The 10499-nt window shown below is 39.5% G+C and overlaps 1 protein-coding gene and 1 long non-coding RNA gene across 3 annotated transcripts in view; one reads left to right on the top strand and one right to left on the bottom strand.

The window, feature by feature from the left end:
• Positions 1–294: 294 nt before the first annotated feature.
• ANKRD46 (ankyrin repeat domain 46) overlaps positions 295–10499 on the top strand; it is a 32117-nt gene continuing 21912 nt past the window's right edge. The window contains exon 1 of one of the 2 annotated variants that reach the window (XM_032315658.1): positions 295–387. The gene's annotated coding sequence lies outside the window, so the exon portion shown is untranslated. The other variant, XM_032315659.1, reaches the window with a different exon arrangement.
• On the bottom strand, positions 589–10433 carry LOC116574829. The gene is made up of 3 exons (XR_004279514.1): positions 10392–10433; positions 1756–1858; positions 589–1724 (listed from the first exon to the last, which is right to left on the bottom strand). It is a non-coding gene; the product is annotated as an uncharacterized LOC116574829 (long non-coding RNA).

The following is a 10499-nucleotide window of genomic DNA, read 5'->3' as shown; positions in this document are numbered from 1 at the left end:
TTAATTGATACCTACGGCTTTTAATAAAATGGTCCTTGCTTAGAAGCCTTCATTTAGCTGAGGGGGTGGGATGTCTATTTAGAATAGGATAGTGCAAAATGCTCCTGGACTGGAGTCCGAAAAACCTCTTCCTGGCCTGTCATTCTCTTCTGCCCGCGCCAGGTTCGGTCTTTTCCCTAATTCAGAGCAGGCTCATTCCGCGTTTCCAGTTCTGGGCAAGCGGAGCAGCCTCTCGGGCCTCCCGCCTCCAGGGGGCGAGCGGCCCGACGCTGCGTAAGGCCGCTCTAGCCCGGAGGTGGGGCTCCGCCTGTCTCTATGGCCCGCCCCTCTCCTTTCCTCAGCCTGCTGCAGCCGGCGCTCCCTCCTCAGCTCCGCCGTGTGTCAAAGGTACCTGGGTCGGGGCTCGTGGGCGGCCCCAGGACTGAACCGCTGACACCTCCCCTGCCGGCCCTGATGCACTTGAGAGGCCCGGTCGGGGCCTGACCGAGGAGCGAGGGGTGGAGAGCGAGGCCGCCGGGGGTCCCCCGCACCTACTCGGCGGCCGGAGGGAGCCCGACCGGGCGTCGCGGGTCCGCGGTGGCTTCCCCCCAAGGGTGTGTCGCTCGTGAGGGCAACGAAAAGGCCAGCGAGGGTTCTTGTTTGTTTTCGCGGGTAAAGGTTGTGGTCGTCCGCAGGAGAGGGCCAGCGCGGGTTTGCGGGCCCCGGCGGGCGGGCCCGGGGCGGAGCGCGCTCACGGTTAATCGGGAGGACCGAGTCGCAGCCCTCCGCCGGCGCCTCGTTGTGGCGCCCGGAGCGAGCGCGTGCTTTCGCGGCGGGAGCGCGGCGGTTCGCGGCGGATCGCAGGGAGCCCGCAGTCTAGGTGTGAACAGCTGTTGTGGTGCGACCGAACCGTCTCGAATGGCACCTGGCCCCGTGTTTTAAGAGCCGTTTGCCTCTTAATGTGCAGTGCGAGGAAGCGGGCGGTTTACCGGCCGGGTTTTCCAGTGCAGCGCCCTGCCTGGGGGAGAAGATGCGTTTATTCTTTAAAATTGGCTACTGAATATAATTAGGTAAAAAAAAATACATATATACCGCTGAATAGTGACACGTCTCACTGTTAAGAAAATAAAATAAAATAACGGTGATACCAAGGAGCTCCTAGTTTAAACAGCTGCAATGTCCGTGGTACAGGAATCATAGGGATAACTATTTGCAGTGCTTGCTGTGTGTCAGACATGACGCCGAGTGTTTGAATACTTCTGTTTAATTCTTGTAGCCACCCTGGGAGGTAGGTACCCTTTCCATTTTCCAGATAAGGAAACCGAGCACGGAGAGTCTGCGTTCACTTGTTGAAGGTCAGACAGCTAGCAGGGGGTGGGCTGGGGTCTGAGCCTCATCCGCCTCACTGCAGTGTTCTTGCTTCTGTTACCGGTCCACACGTGTTTTAGAGGGGTGTGTGTGTGTGTGTGTGTGTGTGTGTGTGTGTGTGTGTGTTTGATTTGGTTTGTAGCCTGGGCCGATTTCTCGCACGCGTAATTTTCCTGGCTATGCTCAAGAGCCTTCTACGAACTTCTCTTTTTAGTTTTGAAGGAGTTTAATGAGAAGGATGTTTGCTCCTTACAGATTATAGTGGATAGTAAGTCAGGCTTGGACTCGGGCCCTCACCACCACCAATGCGGTTTGATTTGAAGTGGAGTTGGGTTTCTTTGGTTGTGTGTGTGCGCTTCGTTACTATTCTTCCTTATCTGTGTTTCGATCCCATTTTAGTGAGTTCACTTTGTCTTTGCAATATATTAGGACAGTAGTGCTGAAGGGAAATGAACGGGTTTTCGGTGACCGTTAACATCTTACTGGATGTAGGAAAGGCACTGGAGAGAGACTGAAATAAAAAGGAATGAAGAGATTTTAGGCATGTTGTTCAGAGCAAATTGAGTTACTTACTGTGAAGGATAAACAATCTCCAGGGTTCCTGTGAACATCAGAAGGGAAGTCCTTGCTTCCCAAGAGGAAAGAGGTTGGATACTAGAATCTCCCAAATCTCTTAGCCTTAACAGGATATAGGAGTTTATATACTCAACATTCTTATAGCAAAGGTATATTGAATGCCTTCCATGGCCAGGCACTGTTCTACTCACTGGGGAAGAGGAGTGGGGAAAAAAAATCTTTGTGTTCTTGGAGCTAACTTTCCACTGGAGGAATGTGAGAATGGGTACAATAAACAAAATAATTGAAAAATTTAAGTATATCCAGTCAGATGGTAACTGTTGCTAAGAAGAAAAATAAAGCAGCTAAGGGAGATAAGAAGAACCAGAGAAGAAACAGATGCAGTTTTAAAATAAGGAACAGCGTCATGGAGAAGATTCTTGAACAAAACTGGAGGGGGTGAGGGCCAGCCATGGGGCTATCTGGGGGAATAATAGTATACCGGGCAGGTGCAGAAGGCCAGAAACTGCCAGTCCTACTGGAGGACCCGCAAGGAGGCCAGCAGGTTTCAGCAGATTAAGGGAGGGCAGAGGGTCTGAGAGCTGACTGGTTCTGAGTGAAGAGGGGAGTGGGTGGAAGATTTTGAGCAGAGGAATTGGGGGATCTGACTTAACGTTTTTAAAGGGTTGCTCTGGCTGCTTTGTTCAGATTGGCTGTGGGGGCAAGGATGAAAGAGGGGAGACTGGTTAGGAAGCGTTTTAGGAATCCAAGTGAAAGGTGATGGGAGTCCCTGCCTACTTGTGATCTCTGTCTGTCAAATAAATAAATAAAATCTTAAAAAAAAAAAAGAAAAAGAAAAAGAAAGGTGATGGGAGCTTAGACCATCTGGTAGCTGCCAGGATTTCCTGATGTATTGGATGTGGAGTATAGGGGTAAAGAATGAAGCCTAATTCTAAGGCCTTTCCAGCTGTTGGAAGGATGGATTTGCTGTTTATAGAGATGGGGAAGATTTAAGGGTGGAGAGTTAAGGGGAGGTGGGTGAAGTGGGAATTAAGAATTAGTTTTATATGTGTTAGGTTTGAGATGCCTGTTCACATGGAGTTATATGAGGCTGGAGTTGATGGGAAAGATTGCAACCTGAAATAGAAATTTGGGAGTCATTAACAAGTAGATAGTATTTAAAACCATGAGATTGTATGAAATCTGGTCTAAAGAACAGAGGATTGAGCTCTGGGCTTTCCACATACAGTGGTTGGAGAGATTAAGAACCTCAAAGACTGAGAAGGAAAAAAAGCCCTTTAAAGATAGGAATATGGAGTGCTGGAAACCAAGTGAAGAGAGTGTTTCAGGAAAGAGAAAGTGATCATCTATGTCTCCTCCTCAGTTGACAAGTCATGTAAGATGAGGACTGTGAAATGGCCATTGGATTTAGCAATGTGAAGGTCTTTGGTGACTGCGCAGGAGGAGTACTTTCAGGAGAATTGGGGGGGAGAAAACCTGGGCTAAAACCTGGTTTTACAGAGAGAATAGGAGAGGAATTGGAGCTATAGACAACTCTTTAGGAAAAGTTAGTTGTAAATTTTTCATACATAAATTATTTGAAAGCACTGAAGTCATTTTCATAGTGACTAATTTTATTTCCAGCTTCACCCACTTAGCAGCTAGACTTGGATTATTTTATTAATAACTGTTGGAAGTAAATAACTATGCTACTACTACCGATAATAATAATGTATTATTAACCTTCAAAACCAATACACCAGGAAGCTTGTCCTTTTGATATAACACATTTCAGGACTCATGAAAGAGCTTCAGTGACATGCGTTCTTTTACCACTTTGTTCTTACCTTAGGTTAAAAAACTAACTTACAAGTGTTACAGCTGTGTATTTAAAAACAAAAATACATGGATCCAGAAATTGAGAACTAGGATTTATTTTGAAGTGTGCTATCTCAGTAGTAGTAAGAACTGACTGTGTTGATATACATCATTTCTGTTTTAAGAATTAATTTATAAGTAACAAAGCAACACTTGTCTTCTGTTACTTACAAAGTGTGAAGACTAATAACTTCTTTGCAAATAAATAATAATCTAAGACAGCATGGTTTAAAAAGGGAGTAAATGTAAAACAAAACCAGACTGTGGTTTTTATTTGAAGACATGAATTTAGGTTCTTGTGTTTGCTCTGAGTAAGTTAATGCCCACATACAAATACAAAGTAATCAGTGGGATACCCAGCATATGGTATATCTACATCATCTTAGCTGTGGGTGTAAGCTCTTTCCCTGATCTTGTTGTATACTGTTTCCATAGTAGCTGCAGCCATTTGTTACATTGTAAAGATTTAGAGTGATCAAAATATTTCAAAGTTCAGTGTTATGACCACTGATTTTTTTAATCCATCAATCTTATCTGCAAGATGCAGGTCCTTCAATCTATTTTTTCAGCTGAGGCAAGTATTTTCTTAAGTTTGTGCCTTTTGTTTTTTCATTTTTCATGTTTCATTTATCATGTTTAATTTTTCATGTTTTCATTTTCATTTTTCCTGTGGGAATTTTTCATGGGTTGGCTCTGGTTTCTAGTTGTGTTAATCATGTCACAAATCTTTAAGTTTTTCTTTTCTTTTCCATCACTTCTTAAAGAGGCCTTTCTGTCCCCGATTTGATTTTCTGCAATATTTGTTCTGTTTCTTACTGCTCACAATTTGGATTTACTTTTTTTTTTATGTTTTTATTTAACTTAGAGTTTTGTTTTATCCCAATCTCCTTCTAGTATTTTTCCTCTCACCCTGAGTTCTTGTTTTTTTTGTATATTCCTAAAGCACATTTTTTACCCTGGATTTTTTCAATTTATTATTTTAAGTAATTTTCAGTGGTATGGTTTTCTTCATGTAAAGCTGATGAATCTCTTCTGGTGCAAAATTTTTCATTGATCCATGTTGATTTTGTTTTGTTATTCATCCTTTTAAAAATGAAAAAACTTTTGAGATTGTCACTATACTATTGAATTGTCATGCCATATTTGCTTAATACCATTTTACTAAAGACTTTTTCTAGATTTCTTACAAGGAAAATAATTAGAGAATTGGATTGTGTGTAGGCATTCCATAAAGCACTCTGTTGTAGTGTGGACAAAGGATTTACCTATTTAAAATAATTTTTGCTATTAAAACTTATGTTTATAGTTAAGTCTTTGTAATAAAGTCCCTTTTTTATGAACCAGTTAGTAGACATAAGAATGATCAGCTTAACTTAAACTTTATATATAAAAATAAAATCAGGGGCATCTGGGTGACTCAGTGGGTTAGAGCCTTCGGCTTGGGTCATGATCCCAGGGTCCTGGGATCGAGTCCCACATCGGGCTGTCTGCTCAGCGGGGAGCCTGCTTCCTCCTCTCTCTCTGTCTGCCTCTCTGCCTCCTTGTGATTTCTGTCTGTCAAATAAATAAATTTAATTAATTAATTAAATCTTTAAAAAAAAATCAGTGGCAAAGGAACAGCTAATTTCCAGATTAAAAGGATGCTTGTCCTTTTTCTTCCAGCTTTACTGAGGTATTAGTGACAAATAAAATTGTATATATTTAGGTTGCGCAACGTAATTTTTTAAGGGGTACAACGTGATGATTTAGTATTCTTTTACACTATGAAATATGTACCACAATCAGGTCAATTAGCACATCCATTATCTCACATAGTTACCTTTGTGTATGTGTGTTTAAACACCTAAGATCTACTCAGCAAATTTCAAGTATATAATACAGTATTACTATAATCACTATACTGTACATTAGAACTTCAGAGCTTAGTCATCTTCTAACTGAAAGTTTATGCATTTTGACCACTATCTTTTCCTCCACCCTTCAGTCCCAAACAACCACCGTTCTATTTTCTGGTTCTATGAGTTAGGCTTTTTGAAGTTCCACATATAAATAAGATCATACAGTATTTATTTTTCTATGTCTGGCATATTTCACTTAGCATAATGTCCTCGTTTAAGTATGGTATTGTAAATAGCAGGATTTCCTCCTTTTTTATATCTGAATAGTCTTCTATTATATATATGTGTGTGTGTGTGTGTGTGTGTATCTGTATACACACACACCCCACATCTTCATCTTCTGCATTATTTAGCTGTTGACTGACACTTAGGTTATTTATAAATTTTGGCTATTGTGAATATTGCTGCAATGAACATGCAGGTATCTCTTTGAGAGAGTGATCTTATTTCCTTTGGTTACATACCCAGAATTGTGAACTTGTTCTTATTTTATAGCTAAGTTTTTCTGAAGCTTCTCTTCGATCACTAAGACTGTTAGCAATTCCTCCAAGGCAGTATTTAGAAACCTTAAATATTTATTATCTTTATGGCCAGTAATTATTAAAGAAACAAAACAATTCTAAGACCAAAACATGTCCAGTAAATAGTAAAAATATACCTACTTGATTAAAAAGTGGACAATTTGTTGCCTCTAGCTTTTTCATGTCACCATAAACACATATTTACAAAAAAAATAGTGATATTTGTATGTATTCGATAAGCTATCCAGTAAGTAGACTTATTTTCCCCCTGGAAGTTTTTGCCTCTTAATCTCTTTCACCTACTTTGCCTATTTTTTAATCAGATGTTTATTTCGTGTTGAGTTCTGTAACTTCTATATATATTCTAGATATTAACCCTTTATTGGATATACCATTGCAGATCTCCTCTCCCATTCAGTAGGTTGCCTTTTGTTTTTTTGATGGTTTCTTGTGAAAAAGCTTATTTGGTGTAACCCCAATAGTTTATTTTTGTTTTTGTTTCCCTTACCTGAGGAGACATATCCATAAATATGTTGCTAAGCACTAATAAGTACTTTCCACAAATTTCTGAATATAATCACTTAAAAGATATGTGCATGATATTATTTAGGAATGGTAGCAAGTCAGTCAGAACTGCAAGAACATAGTTTACGTAGCTACCTTTTCCACATTGGGTCTTTATGAGACTAGATACTTCGTTGTATTACTTTCTGAAACAAATGTATTAAAATTAGCCAAATAACCTATGTATTTTCTCTTACTAATGACATTGTCTTTTTTTCCTTTAACCTAAGTTTAATTTTTTTTTTTTAAAGTAGGCTCCATACCCACTGTGGAGACCAATGTGGGGCTTGAATTCAGAGCCTTAAGATCAAGAGTCAGATGCTTATCTGATTGAGTGACCCAGACGCTCCATCCTAAGTTTACTTTTAAAATAAAATGTCCTGAGTGTGACGTTGTTGGAAGAATTTAGACATTTGTAACTTTGGTGGCATTTTTAGCCCTAAAGTCAAGTCAGTCATTTTTTTCCCCACTTCCCAACTGGCACTGCTTCTTTCATTTAAATCTTTATCTCACCCTTCCCCATCTTTTGACTGTATTTTGCCTGTTGACTATTATATTTATTTTATCTTGAAAACAAAAACTGGTATTGCCTAAAAAAAGGGTTTTCCCACAGTGAGTTTATTTTTATCTCACTTGTTTATTCAAGGTATCTTTTCAACTTGTTCTCTGGGTTATCTCCGTGGTCAGTTCCTAGAATTTACCACAGCTCTCAGTCAGCATCCAGTTCCTTGTGCTATTTGTTCCACTTAAGTGTGGGATTTCTTAGGCCTTAATTCATCTCATTCTTGAAGCGATAGATATCTTTACACCCCACCCTTCCTTTGACCTTTGTCTTTTAATGAAACATGTAATAAAAACAGTATTTTTACTGTATTTCTTTACAGTATTTCTTAGAAAGCAGTTATAGGTGCATGTAACAGTAGGTTAGATACTAAGTAGTAATGATCACTCTAGGTTCTGTGTTGAATATTTGGCTCTAAGTAACAGAAAACCTAACTTAAACTGGCTTAATAAAAAAATGGAACTTCACTGATGCCTGTATTTCAAAATTCCAGAGTTAGTATGTGCTTCAGATGAGGTTTAATTGAGGCTTGACTCCATTTTTCTCTCTGTGTGCTTCCTATATGTGTGTGCACACATGCATATGTGTGTGTATGTGTGCACATGTGTATAAAATATATGTCAAAATGACAAACAATTTTTTGGTATTTACACACACCGTATTTTTAGGAAAAAAAGAGAATGTATCACTCCAGCATTCCAAGCAGAGACTTATTGGACTGGTCACATGTTTATCTCTCAATAAACTACTACAGCTAGGGGAATATAAATATTAAATGGCTTAATCAGGTCTGACCCCTTTAAGGCATGTGAGCAGTGAAGAGTTATACTGTTGGGTACTCTGGTGCAGAAAAACATAGGAATAGATACTAGGTTGGCAGCCAGTGTGTCCACTACAGTGGCAGTAGCCTTCTGAGGATAGAAAAACACATATAGTTGGTTTAGATCAAAATGGTACATTAAGTTCACATTTCAGTACATGGCAGTAATTAATCATACATAAAAAGAAGGAACCAGAAAAGTGTAGTGAGAACAGGACATGAATTAAACATCTCTATGGAGTAGAAGCACAGTGTGATGAGTGGAGCTGCAACTGTTCTGGAAGTGGGCAGTGGTGGGCAAATATTTGGCTCCTGCTGGGTGATGAGGATTACAAGTGCTTATTCCACACAGGACAGGAGTGGAATAAGATTATGGCTTAAAGTCAAGGCTTTGGGTAGAAATTCCCTAAGCAGGAAAGGAGTCCAAATAAAACTGTTCTTGAGTGCTGTTGGAATCAGATGGCTTAAAGAAGCTGGACCTAGCAAGGCAGAAGGACATGGCAGTCTCACAGCCAGGAACTGAACTGGGCTTTGGCTCAGTGACTAAATCTGTAATAGCCCCATTATCACTAAGAGACAAGAGCTTAACTTACATTCTATAAGACCTGGTTCTGGACTACATTCCCAGGTGGCAAAGTGGAGGCAGCTATCAGAAGGAGTGAGCATAGGGGAGAAGGAATGGAGAACAAAAAACAAACAAAACTTTCTCTCAAACGAAGCTTGCACAAATTCTGAAAGGAATGAAGAAGATGCTAAGTGCACAAATTCTGAAAGGAATGAAGAAGATGCTAAGTGCTAAGAAGAACTCATCCAACAATATTAACACTGGAACACAGATTCAGTCCTGACCAAAAATTTTAGGAAACCATCCAACAAAGATTTTTAATTAAGTGTCTATATGCTCAATGAGAAAAAGGACTCACATTTATTAAAAATGAAGAGTAAATTATGAAATGGAAAATAAAGTGGATATGAAGAATTAATTAGAAAAGAAAAATTATAGTAGTTGAGGTTTTTTTTTTTTTAAGGTGTAATAAAATTTTAGATTCAAAGTAGCCTGAACATAAGTAAATTAGAAGATGGAGCTGAGACACTGCACTTAGCATGTAGCACAGAAAAACTTTTTTAAAAGGATATGTTGATCATTGAGTTTCCAACATATATCAAATAGGAAGATATTGTTGAAAAGCACTATTTGAAGAGAATTTGCCAGAATGCAAGAAAGGCATGAGTACTTAGATTATAAATCCATTCTGAATTCCAAGCAGGATAAGTAAATTCTCCTGAATAGATCCCAGTAAAGTGTAGAACATTGTAGAACATTAAGGATAAAGTGAAAAATTTTAAGCCAAACAAAGAAAAAGACATTCCTACACAAGAACAACAGTTAGACTGAAACAGACATCTCCTGGCAATAATAAAGCCTGGAAGCATCAGGGCGAAAGCTTCAAGATACTGAGGGAAAGTGAATGGCAACTATAACCTCACTATCACCTGAACTTTTATTCAAGAATTAAGTCAAATCGGGACGCCTGGGTGGCTCAGTTGGTTAAGCAGCTGCCTTCAGCTCAGGTCATCATCCCAGCGTCATGGGATCGAGTCCCACATCGGGCTCCTTGCTCCGCAGGGAGCCTGCTTCTCCCTCTGACTCTGCCAGCCACTGTCTGCCTGTGCTTGCTCTCTCTCTGACAAATAAATAAATAAAATCTTAAAAAAAAAAAAGAATTTAAAAAATTAAAAAAAAAAAAGAATCAAGTCAAATTAAGTCATCTGCGCATTTGCAAAGACTGAAAGAAGCTACTTCTTACATATCCTCACTAAAAGAAGTAGAGAGTGAACTTCAGCCAGAAGAGTGAATCCCGAGGGGAGGCATGGGATTTTTTGAAAAAGAGTGATCTGATTGATAAAATGTTAATAAATTTAGTTGACTTTAAGTTTTAGGGGTTTGGGAGAGGAATTTTTTAAAGGGAAAGCTAAAACTCTTAGACAGAAATCTTGGAGCCATGTATGGTGGTTAGTGCATTCTGGTCATTGTGTTCAGAATAAAATTCCAGGTAATTTTAGACTTCAAGAAACATTATTAACATGTATATTAAAATTTTTAAATAACTCGGTAAAGAAAAGAAATAGAGAAAAAAGATAAACAGAAAACACAAAATAGATGATAAACAGAAAACACACAAAATAGGTGGAAATCAATCCAAATAGGTTGGAAATCACAGAAAATATAAGTTGATTAAATTCACCTGTTGGGGGACGCCTGGGTGGCTCAGTGGGTTAGAGCCTCTGCCTTCGGCTCAGGTCATGATCCCAAGGTCCTGGGATGGAGCCCTGCATTGGGCTTTCTGCTCAGC

The sequence above is a fragment of the Mustela erminea genome, chromosome 16 (genome assembly GCF_009829155.1).
Source record: "Mustela erminea isolate mMusErm1 chromosome 16, mMusErm1.Pri, whole genome shotgun sequence".
NCBI lineage: Eukaryota > Metazoa > Chordata > Mammalia > Carnivora > Mustelidae > Mustela > Mustela erminea.
This window is presented reverse-complemented; position numbering and strand designations above follow the sequence as displayed.